Source organism: Petaurus breviceps, unplaced genomic scaffold (assembly GCF_028583685.1).
Source record: "Petaurus breviceps papuanus isolate PSGF00001 unplaced genomic scaffold, PetGlider_PUasm1.0 556, whole genome shotgun sequence".
Lineage (NCBI taxonomy): Eukaryota > Metazoa > Chordata > Mammalia > Diprotodontia > Petauridae > Petaurus > Petaurus breviceps.
In genome coordinates, this window is record NW_027186374.1 from 635551 (window position 1) to 646210 (window position 10660).

The window sequence follows — 10660 nt, forward strand, 5'->3', positions numbered from 1 at the left end:
GGGGGGGGAGGGGAATGGATATTTAATGAAATAGATGATTTTCAAGCATTCCTGATGAAAAGGTCAGATCTGAGTAGAAAATCTGACATTCAGATACAAGACTCAAGAAAAGCATAAAAAGGTAAACATGAAAGAGAAATCATAAGGGATTTAATAAGGTTAAACTATTTACTTTATATACAGGAAGATGATACAAGTAACTCCTAAGACCTTTATCATTATTAAGGCAGTTAGAAGAAGTATACAGAGACAGAACACACAGGTGTGAGTGGATGATGGGATTTTTATTTAAATGAAGAGGTGAGAAAAAGGGATGCACTGAGAGAAGGGAGAAAGAATTGTTTTTCCATTTGTGTGTGTGTGTGTGTATGTGTATGTGTGTGTGTGTAATATGTATATATCTTATCTCACACTTCCAGTGGGGTCACAAAAAATCCCATTTTGTCCATATCCAAAAATGTGTCTCTTATTCTTCATATTTATTTTATTATACTCTATTATCACCACAGTAGTGGGTAACATTTCTTCTAGAATGATAGTTCATCATTGCATGAACTAGAATTCTCATCTTAAAATTTCTTTATTTTCAATCTGTAATTATATCATTATTTTTTAGTTTTCTTTTGTGTGTTGTCTTCTATTAGATAATAAGCTCCTTGAGGGCAGGATTTATAGTTCTTTTTCGTATTTGTATCTCCCTTGCTCGCCACTTATATAACAGGTGTGTATGTTTAGTGAGTATTGGATATCAAAATTGTTCTGCTTCTTCTCACTTCAGTCTGTCAGCTCATTCAGAGGTTTTTCTGAAACTATTCCTTCTATCCTTTCCTGCAGCATGGCATTACATTCATATATAATAATTTGTTCAGCCATTCATCAATTAATAGGCATCTTCAAGAAACCTCCACTTTCTAATTTTTCCCACCCTGAAAAGAGTAACTAAATATTTTTTTGGGCACATTTGGGATATTTTCCTCTTTCTTCAATTTCTTTGTAGTATAGGCTTAGTACTGGTATTGAATGTCAAGCACAATTCAGTAACTTTTGAGCAATGGTTCTAAATTGCTTTCCAGAATGGCTAAGCCATTTCAGAACTCAACTAGCAGGGTATCAAAGCTCTTCTTTTTCCCACAGACTTTCCAACCTTTCTCATTTTCCTTTTTGCTCAACTTTGCCAATCTGCTGGGTGTGAGGTAGAACCTCAGATTTACTTTTACATGCAGTCCTCCAGTTATTAATGATTTGGAGAACTTTTATATAGGTATAGATGCTTGGACTTCTTTCCTTGTGATCTACCTGTTCATTTATCAATTTGGGTAAGCATGTAATTCCAGAGTCTAAGAAGCATGTAAATAACAACCCTAAACAAGTATGGTAGAGGATAGGGAGTCGGTCAGTTAATTTCCCACAAGCCCAGCTGATACAGTCATAGATAAAAGTAATGGGCAGCTAGAGACAAAGAGATGCTAAGGTTTTAAAGTAGGTATACAGAAGAACGGATATTCTTCTCCCTTGTTTATCCCTCTGTAAGCTATCAAGAAGGATTCAATCAAGTTTGATAGAATTAGGAAGATAGCTATTCAAAGACCAACATTACCCTAAAAGGCTTTCAAAAAGCTCACTTGTGGACTCTGGAGATAGCATAGGGACAGAAGATTTTTGTGGAGGCATGATTTATATCAATGAGAGGAGAGCCATGCTATGGAGGAAGAACCCAGCTCTTGAGAGGGTTCTCTTGCCTTTTTCACTATATATCTTTTATAAGGCGGCAGGCAAAGGTAGGAAAGGAATTTTTCTCTCTTGCTCCACAGCCAAGGTTGACCATAGCATCTTGCAGTGAGGCTATTCACTGAATAAAAGGTGTCATACCCAGTGGGCAGTGGTGATAGTAAGTAGAAGCTGATCCCAGGATATTACCCATGGTAGTAGAGAAGAAAGGCTATTATGGATTCTAGAGTGCATTAGCCCAGGCAGTTGGGAGTTAAGCTATGGAGAAGAGCAGGCCCAGGGAACCAAGGGCCAACTAATTCAGCAAAGATGCTGCACCTGTGAAGAAAGATCATGAAGACAATGAAAAGAGAACATGTATCAGATCCCCAAAGGTATTGGAGTCATGGATTGCCTTGGCCAAATATATTCCTTATGTGTGCACCTCACTAAATTCCTATTTCTGTGCTCTCAGTTCATGCCAGTTCTTTCCTCTGGTGCTGTCTGTTTGTGAAAGTTTGCCCCAAGTTCATAGGGGAAATGTTTCACACCTACATTCTATACTATGTCATCTTAGCAAGTTCCTTTTCTTTGCCCTGTGTCAACTAATTCATTATTAAAGATAAACACACTAGTGGGGACTTCTGAACTGTAACTTAAGCAGTGCAGACCAATAAGGTATCTTGAACTTAGCAGTAATCCCCTTCCTGGGGACCCCACTTTCTGGTGTGAGCACAAATTGGGGAGATAGCTCTCACAGTGGACAATGTAAAGTACAGAAGAATAAATCTTCAAAATTGGGGAAAAAAAGAGAACCTTGAAGCTAAAACTAATAGTACTGATCAAATTAAGTCCCTTTTGAAAATAAAATAAAAAAAAACCCCAAAACTTAGGAAAAAGAGAAAAGGAAATAAATTTACCAAAACTTAAAAATTAACAGAAAGATTTCATAATAGAGAGGAGTAGACCATATTCACTCTCACATATATGTATATATGCATGTATGTATACACATGTATACATGCACATATATGTGAGTGTATACATACATACATACATTATATACATCTATATCTCTGTGTGTGTGTGTGTGTATATCTATTTAAGGTAGGTTCCTTGCAGATATATATTGGTCTCTTCAGACAACTCTGATTCTTCCATATTGGAATCCTTTCCCTTTGTGTCTTCAAAGTTTTACTCTTGAGTTTCTCTTCCTTCCCAAGGTGATTTCCCTCATAGAATTTCCATGGATAGGACTTTATCGATCCTTTTTGTGTACTCCAAACTCCAAGTTTCTGTCACAGATTTCTGACTTTACTCTCCTCTATTCTGTGTTCTAAAGTACATCAATCTTTCCTAAGTTCCTCATCATTCCCGTCCCCCCCCCCCCCCCCCAGATACAATTTTTTTTTTTGTTCTTCAAACAGAATTTCCCATTGTTGTTTTTTACATCTTTTGAAATACAAAATCATCATCAATATAACTAAGAAAGCTTTCATTGCTCTGCTTTTAGCAGAGAAAAACCTCTAACAGATGGCTGACAACTGGGCTAGGCCACCCCATGTACAATCATGCCTCTGTGGCAGGTGTGTGATTTGTTTCCCTAACTCCTTGTCTATTCCTTCCATGTGATCTGTAAAATACACTGAAGACAAAGGGGTTCCCTGTATTGATTTTCATCCAAATTCTCTCCTCCATGATGCTTCTCCGTTCTGGTCCCTGGATTCTATCAAACGAATAGCCTTTTGGGAGATGTGTAAGGGTGGAATCCAAACCACTCCTTGGCTCTGGGTGCCTTGGCTACCTACAAAACTTCTGGATTGAATCAAACAATCAGAACTGAATGTAAATATGCCTCCAAAAGCAGATGTTTAATAAATTAATCCTCTCTTCCTTCCCCATCCTCGTCCACCAATTCTCCCAGAGGACAACTTTATGAAGCCAGTAAACAGCAGTTCAAATCAATTGAGAGGTTAAAAATAGAATTGCAATCACCTCATTCCTTAGTGAATTATGGTCTTGGCAAGGTGGAGTGTCTCTAGAAAGTTCTGTTATTCACTTTTTTGTGAATATCCAACTGTTGCAGAGGGCATATGAATACCCAGAGGGTGAAAGGGGGCGTTCTTCAATAAGAATAATTATGTTGTTGTTCTGTTGTTTCAGTCCTATCTGACTGTGATTCCATGTGGAGTTTTCTTGGCAAGGATACTGGAGTAGTTTGCCATTTCCCTCTAGATTCTTCATAAGTCCATTTGGCGTTTCCTTGGCAAAGACACTGGAATCATTTGCCATTTCCTTCTCCAGCTCAGGAAACTGAGGCAAATAGGGTTAAGTGACTTGTCCAGGGTCATGCAGCTAGTAAGTGTCTGAGGCCAGATTTGAACTCAGGTCTTCCTGACTCCAGGCCTGGTGCTTTTTCACTGCATTCCCTGCATGCCCCTGATAATAATAATAGTTAAAATGTATATGTTATCTCATATATAAATATATTCATGGAAAAGAATACAAGATTCAGTATAGATTCAAGATCTAGTGAGCGGACTGTGGGATAGAGTTCCCAGATGACTGGAAAGCCTCACTGAAAGACCCCGTCCCCAAAGCGAGGGGACCACATTGAACCCCAGAAACAATGAGGATTGGGATAGCGGCTTCTATTTATGCAGCAAAGGATTTGCGATGCTTTTTGCGAACGTGTGTAATTAGATCTGGAGGAGAAAGAAGAGGAGCTGCAGCCTGCGGAAGCCCACCCTTCTGTGGGAGTGGATCTGAAGAAGACTGCCCGGCAATTGGCGTGGTTCTCCAGAACAGGACTGTAGTAAACGATGGCCTAGGGGGCTCAATCTGGCCCCCTCCCTGCTTTTGTCTGGCCTAAGCGGTAAGAAGGGTTTTATAACCTGAAAAGTAAAAAAAAAAAAAAACCCAACTCAGCTCACAGTTGTACAGAAGCCATAGGGCTTAATCTGCCACGCTCTGGCTCTATAATTACAGTCTATTATGTGGACATTGAGAGGGTAATGAGATATTTAACCATGCCATTTCAATGAGCATTTATTAAGCGCCCACTATGTTCCAGGCACTGGGCTAAGTGTGATTTAAAAAATGAAAAGAGTGGATTTTGAAAACTTCCACTCAATGAGCTTGACTTGGAATGCTGACCAGAAATGTCAAATGTCTTATCAGGACCTGTTGATAGAAATACAGCACAAAGATGGGTTCTCCCATTCTAACAGAGGAAGACTGCACACAGAAAAGCTCATAAGGGGTGGGGTTGAAGGTACTGGTGCCCAGGGGCATGGTAGAGAAAGAAATCTGGTGACTCAAGAGTGGAGCCCCAAGGGAATGGGGTTTTGGAAATGACTGGCCAAGACACATCCTTTAAAATAAAAATCTAGAAGGAACTGACCAACCAGAGGAAAGGATGTGCAGAGGCAGAGGGATCTTCCAGGGTAAGAAGGCTGCTGGGTGATGGAGAGAGATGGCTGGGACAGGATCAGAGTCCAAAGAGGAACAAAGGAATGAAGTATAGTGGGGAAAGGACTGGAATGTGATGCAGGCACAGATCCCAGTGTTCCCAGTGTTGGACTTGGGGTGAGTCCCCTCTCCTAAGACTTAATTTACTTGTACATCAAGTGGCAGTAATAATAGTCACATTTCCTACTAGCAAGGGAGAATGTGGCAGACACATCCTAGATAATGCAAAGTCCTGTAATGATGCTGGCTACCATGTGGTGGCGCTATGGCTAAAATCTTCTCTCTGCCTTTGGGAACAGGCTTAGTCTTGAGATTGACAGGCAGCTCATGGGCCACCAGGCTGGTCAGTGCTTGGGCACAAATCCTCTCTTATCACATTCCTAGGAAATAGGTATCCCACCTTTGCTTGAGGACGCTGAGGGTGGGGAATCCACCAGCTGTATAGGCAATCCTTTCTATACAGGGTGGCTTCAGCTTGTTAAGAAGCTTCTGCTTACATGGAACCTAATTCTTCCTCTGGGGATCTTCTTCCTTCTGTTTCTAGTTTTGAACTCCAGGCCCAAGAGCTCTCTTGCCCCACATAAACCTTCTCCTCTCCATATTGCACATTCCTAGTTTTTTCTCTCACATTTCACATGGCCTGGCCTCTAGCTTCTGCATCATGCTTGTAACCTCCCTCTGGATGGTCTCTAGTTTGCCAATATCATTCTTGAAATATGGTCCTCAAGATTAAAGACAACCATCTAAATCTGATCTGAGCAGAGAGCCTTGTAGTATGATCACTACCAGAGTCCTGGGCATGGCTCCTTTCTTAAGGAAGGCTAAGATCTCTTGCTATCACACTTGTGTTAGACACGGCTTGATTTGTATGGAGTTAACATTAGATTCAAGCTCCCTGTCCAGATGTGTTGTTTTTTTTAAGATGAACTGCTCTCTAACCACATCTCCTTCATCTTGCATTTGTGACATTAATAATTTGAGCCCAGGTATAAGAGTTTTCTTTTATCCTTATTGAATTTCATCTTATAATGAGTTTGCCCAGTGTTTTAGGATATCGAGATATTTTTAAAATTCTGACATTGCCAGCTATCTCTCAGCTTTCTCTACTAGACTTTTACCATCTGAAAAATCTGATAAGCATTCATTTATCTAAGACATTGATAAAAATGTTAGCACAAGGTTAGGGTGATGAGGCATTCAACTAAGGAGCTCTTAACAAGTTGCTGTGAAATGATTAATGGCTACTCTTTGGATCTGCAACTAGTATGTAACACTCCTAATTATGCAAGCATCTAGAACACATCTCCCATATTCTCCCCCCATCAGGAATGGATTTGAAGATTTATCTACCAGTTGAGTAACTGAGTCAGAACAGGAGGTTACTTGGGAATGTTTTTCCATGTCATTTCAGCCACATTTGCCCACATTCCCTTTTCTAAAGATTCACTAACCAGCTCCCAACGGCACATTCTGCATTTTTGGCCAGCATGCTAAGTCAAGCTCATTGATTTGAAGTTTTAAAAATCTGCTCTGCTTCATTTTTTTTTTTAATGTAGACCTTTGCCCTTCTTCAATCTTGTGCAACAGCTCATAAAAGAGATGGTATTTAAGACTGGAATTTTGACTTCTGAACCATGGCTTAAAATATACAAATGACAACCTTCTGCCAAGAGATGGAACACAGCAAAGAAAGGCTAATAAGAATACATCAGGCTGAAGTCTTACAATCTAATTAAATGTCTTTAAATGAAAAGTCAAGGCAAGAGAGAAAACTCTATGGAATTTCTACCAACTTACATGCAGTAGATAGGAAGTAACTATGCTGTAAGAAAAAAAAATAGCAACAGTAGAAACATGAGAAACTTAGAAATATGAAAAAAGGGTAGTAATTACAATCTTTGGCTTCAGTGTCTATACATAAATGCACATAATGTGGCTTGGAAACAATATGAAGGAGAGAGTCTAATGAAAAGAGGCATACTTGCCATGACAGGCATCACTGAGACTGGGTGGGATGTTGCTAATGACTGAAATGTGCATAGTACAGTATCTGGCACACAGTAGGTGTTTAATAAATTCTCATTAACTTGAATAAGGCTCTAGAAGGGCATATGTAATGGGTATGTAAATTTTTAATCTTCCCTGTGCACCTGGAGCCTGGGGTGGGAGGCTTGTTTTTTCAGTAGATGCTTTTTGATTGGCCAGTGGGTCCAGAAGGTTGTTACATTTTCTGAGCCAGGAGAAGGCTATATAAACCCCAATTTGAGGCTTTGTTTTGGGACTCACTTTGAGAAGTGTTCTGTGATTTGATAAGATGAGACTCTGGGAAGCCGTTGTTGACAGCCCCCTGGCTTTGAAAAACCCAGATGTTGATTTGGTATGGATGTAATGGTTGGACAGTTTGGAAACCTGTCTACTTGATCTGTTTCTCTGTCTTGATAATTCTGTCTGTATACTCTGAAGTTCGAGGTGCTGACCTTTTCCCCCTGAACTAGGTAAACTATATATATATATATATTTGACTGATTAAAGTAACCTTTTTAACCAATTTTGAATTGCTTTCCTTTAGCAAAGCAGATCTAAGAACCTGTGTTGGCAGCCACCCTGGGGATGCTGGGGTGCTTGCTGCTACAGCATACAGTTTAACATAAGCAGAATAAGGAAGGGGGAAGGTGGATAAGGCAACTTAACTCTGTCTGTTAAGAAGGTATATTCATGTGAGGAGAACCAGGAGTCAAAGGTAAACTGACAGAGAGTATTTATATGAATATCAAAAAGGGCAGAAGTATAGATAATATTGTCATCAATATTGTGCAGTAATATTGCATACTAAAGACTACTTGGACAAAAAGATATTGATGAGGAATTTGGAAAATGGAAAATTCGCCCTCTTGGTTGCCTAGCTGATTCCCTAGGACTCCAAAATGAAGAACAGTTGCAGATTTGCATTGGCACAAGAAATTTCTTCACTGGGAACTATCAATGAAGCCACAAGCTCTCATTAGAAAAAGAATACATACACATAGACATGCACACAAATATGTGTATGTCTATGTATACCAGTAACAGAGTGATAGGGAGGACTTCAGTTATTCAGGAATCTCTGCCAAAACTATATCTGTTAATACTTTCTAGATTGAGCTCAAATGTCATTTTGCAGAAGGTGAAGGAACAGCAATAACAAAAAATTCATCTTGGATCTGATGCTAAGAGGGAAAGACCGCCTGTTGCTTTGGAAAAGATGCAAACCGCAGGAGGAAATGCTTAATTCTCCTTAGAATCTGTGATAGAGAGGGAAACTAAGGACATTTGGACATACCCTCTCAATTTTGTGAAAGATTTCAAGGTTCTGAGCAAGGATAGGTAGGATCCATGGACCAAGATTCAACCAGAAAAGTCAACCCATCAGAGATCAGCTTTCAAAAAATTCAATTCTAAAGTTACCAAATTTTTGTTCTCATTCAAGAGATTAAGGGGGAACTGTGTAAGGAAATCATTGTGAGCAGCAGGAAACTCACCAGTCAATTAATCAACTGATGAAGCACCTACTAAGTATTCCAAGCACTGTGCTGAGTGCTGGGGATCAAACAACAAAATGATTTCACTTGCAAAGGAAATGCCGAGAAGATGGGAACAAGTCAGTAATGAGCATGAGACGAAAGGCAAGGTGTGGTCCTGGAAGGATAGCAGAAGGGCTGCTGGAGTCAAGAATGAGCTAAAACTGGAGAGGAAAGACAAAGACACAAGCATAAAACCCAGGCTTGGCCATCGTTGCTTTAGTTATGGGGGTGGGGGGTGGGGTAGGGCAGGGAAGGAGCAGCAAAGAAGGTTCCAGACCCCGGCGGGCACAATGGGACAAGGATAATGGATGACCAACAGAAGCAGAACTATTCAACTCACTTGGTTTCTGTTTTGTCTGCCAAGAAGAACAAACTTTGGGTTGGAAAGGACAGATCAAAATGGATGAGAGTTCATAGCCAAGTAGTTAGATGATGCCAGAGTGTCTCAGTGCCCAGGTTGCCACCTGGTCCTTCTCTGCATCGGCTCATCAATGACCATTGCATAAACACGTTTTGTGCTTAAAGGACAGTCGGATGCTTGGGTGCGCTCTAGCATAAGCTGTTAAGTTTTCCTTGTGAGGATTTATACCTCAGAAACCAGCAAGTGCTGTACATCAGGGCTTGATTTTTTGTTTTGTTGATTGTCTAAAAAAAATAACTTTGTGCCAGGTACTGTACTAAGGGCTTTACAATTATTCTCTCATTTGGTCCTCATACCAATCGTAGGAGGTAGGTGTTATTATTACCCCCTTTTACAGATGAGGAAACTGAGGCAAAGTTAAGTCACTTGACCAGGGTCATGCAGCTAGTAAATGTCTGAAGCTGGATATGATCTCAGGTCTTCTTGGCTCCCGGCCCAGCATTCATCTAGGTTTAAGAAAGTGATGTTAGTAAGGCATATTAAAATATGTCATGCACATTTTTTTGGAGGTCTGGTTGTTAAACATTTATCAGCTGTCATTGGGTAAATGTGAATTTTGAGTCACTGTCAGTGGCTTTTGAGTGATTGTGGATCTTAGCAGAGGCACCACAGGACTAGAAAAGGGTCAGTATTTTCCTGATTTTCTAAAATTGTAAGAGAAATTACAAGGTACCGCCAGCCTGTTATCTGGACTATGATCTCTGAAAAACATTCAGAAGATATTTCTCCCACTAGATTTCTTCTGTATTGTTTTTAATTCATCCATTAAAAAATACTTTACGTGCCCAGCCTAGATCGGAAGGCAGTTCATGAGCTCAGCACTTTTCATGAACCCCACCTCTAGGTTGGAATCATTTTCTCTTGCTGAACATCAAGTAAAAGACCTAGGAATGACCTTGGCAGCTAGGTGGCACCGTAGGGCACAGAGCCCTGGGCCTGCAGTCAGGAAGATTCATCTTCCTGAGTGCAAACCTGGCCTCAGACACATACTGGATGTATGACCCTGGGCAAGTCACTTACCCCCATTTGCCTCAGTTTCCTCATCTGTACAGGGAGCTGGAGAAGGAAATGGCAAACCCCTCCAGTATCTCTGCCAAGAAAACCCCAAATGGGGTCATGCAGAGTTGGAGACGACTGAAACAGCTGGACAATAGCAGTTCCTGACCACCCCTCACCCTCCGTCTTCCCTGGGCATTTCTTGTCTGCTTTGAACACCCGCGCCCAGAACTAGTTTCTCTTTGTGGATCGTGTCACGAAAGGGTTGGGGCTGGCCAACACCTAGGAAAGGGAGTGATGGTCACAGAGCTGGCCTGGCTTCATCAGGAAGCCGCCTTCCCATGCTCACTGGGTGGTCAGTGGTGGTCTCTGAGTCAGCAGATCAGAGGAGTGCTGTTGATGCAACTTGCCTGGACATTAGGAAGGCATTGGACAAAGTCTCTACTGTTATTATAATGGCCTGGAGGGCTGGGGCACTCAGCCTTGCCCACTGACAGCCCTTAGC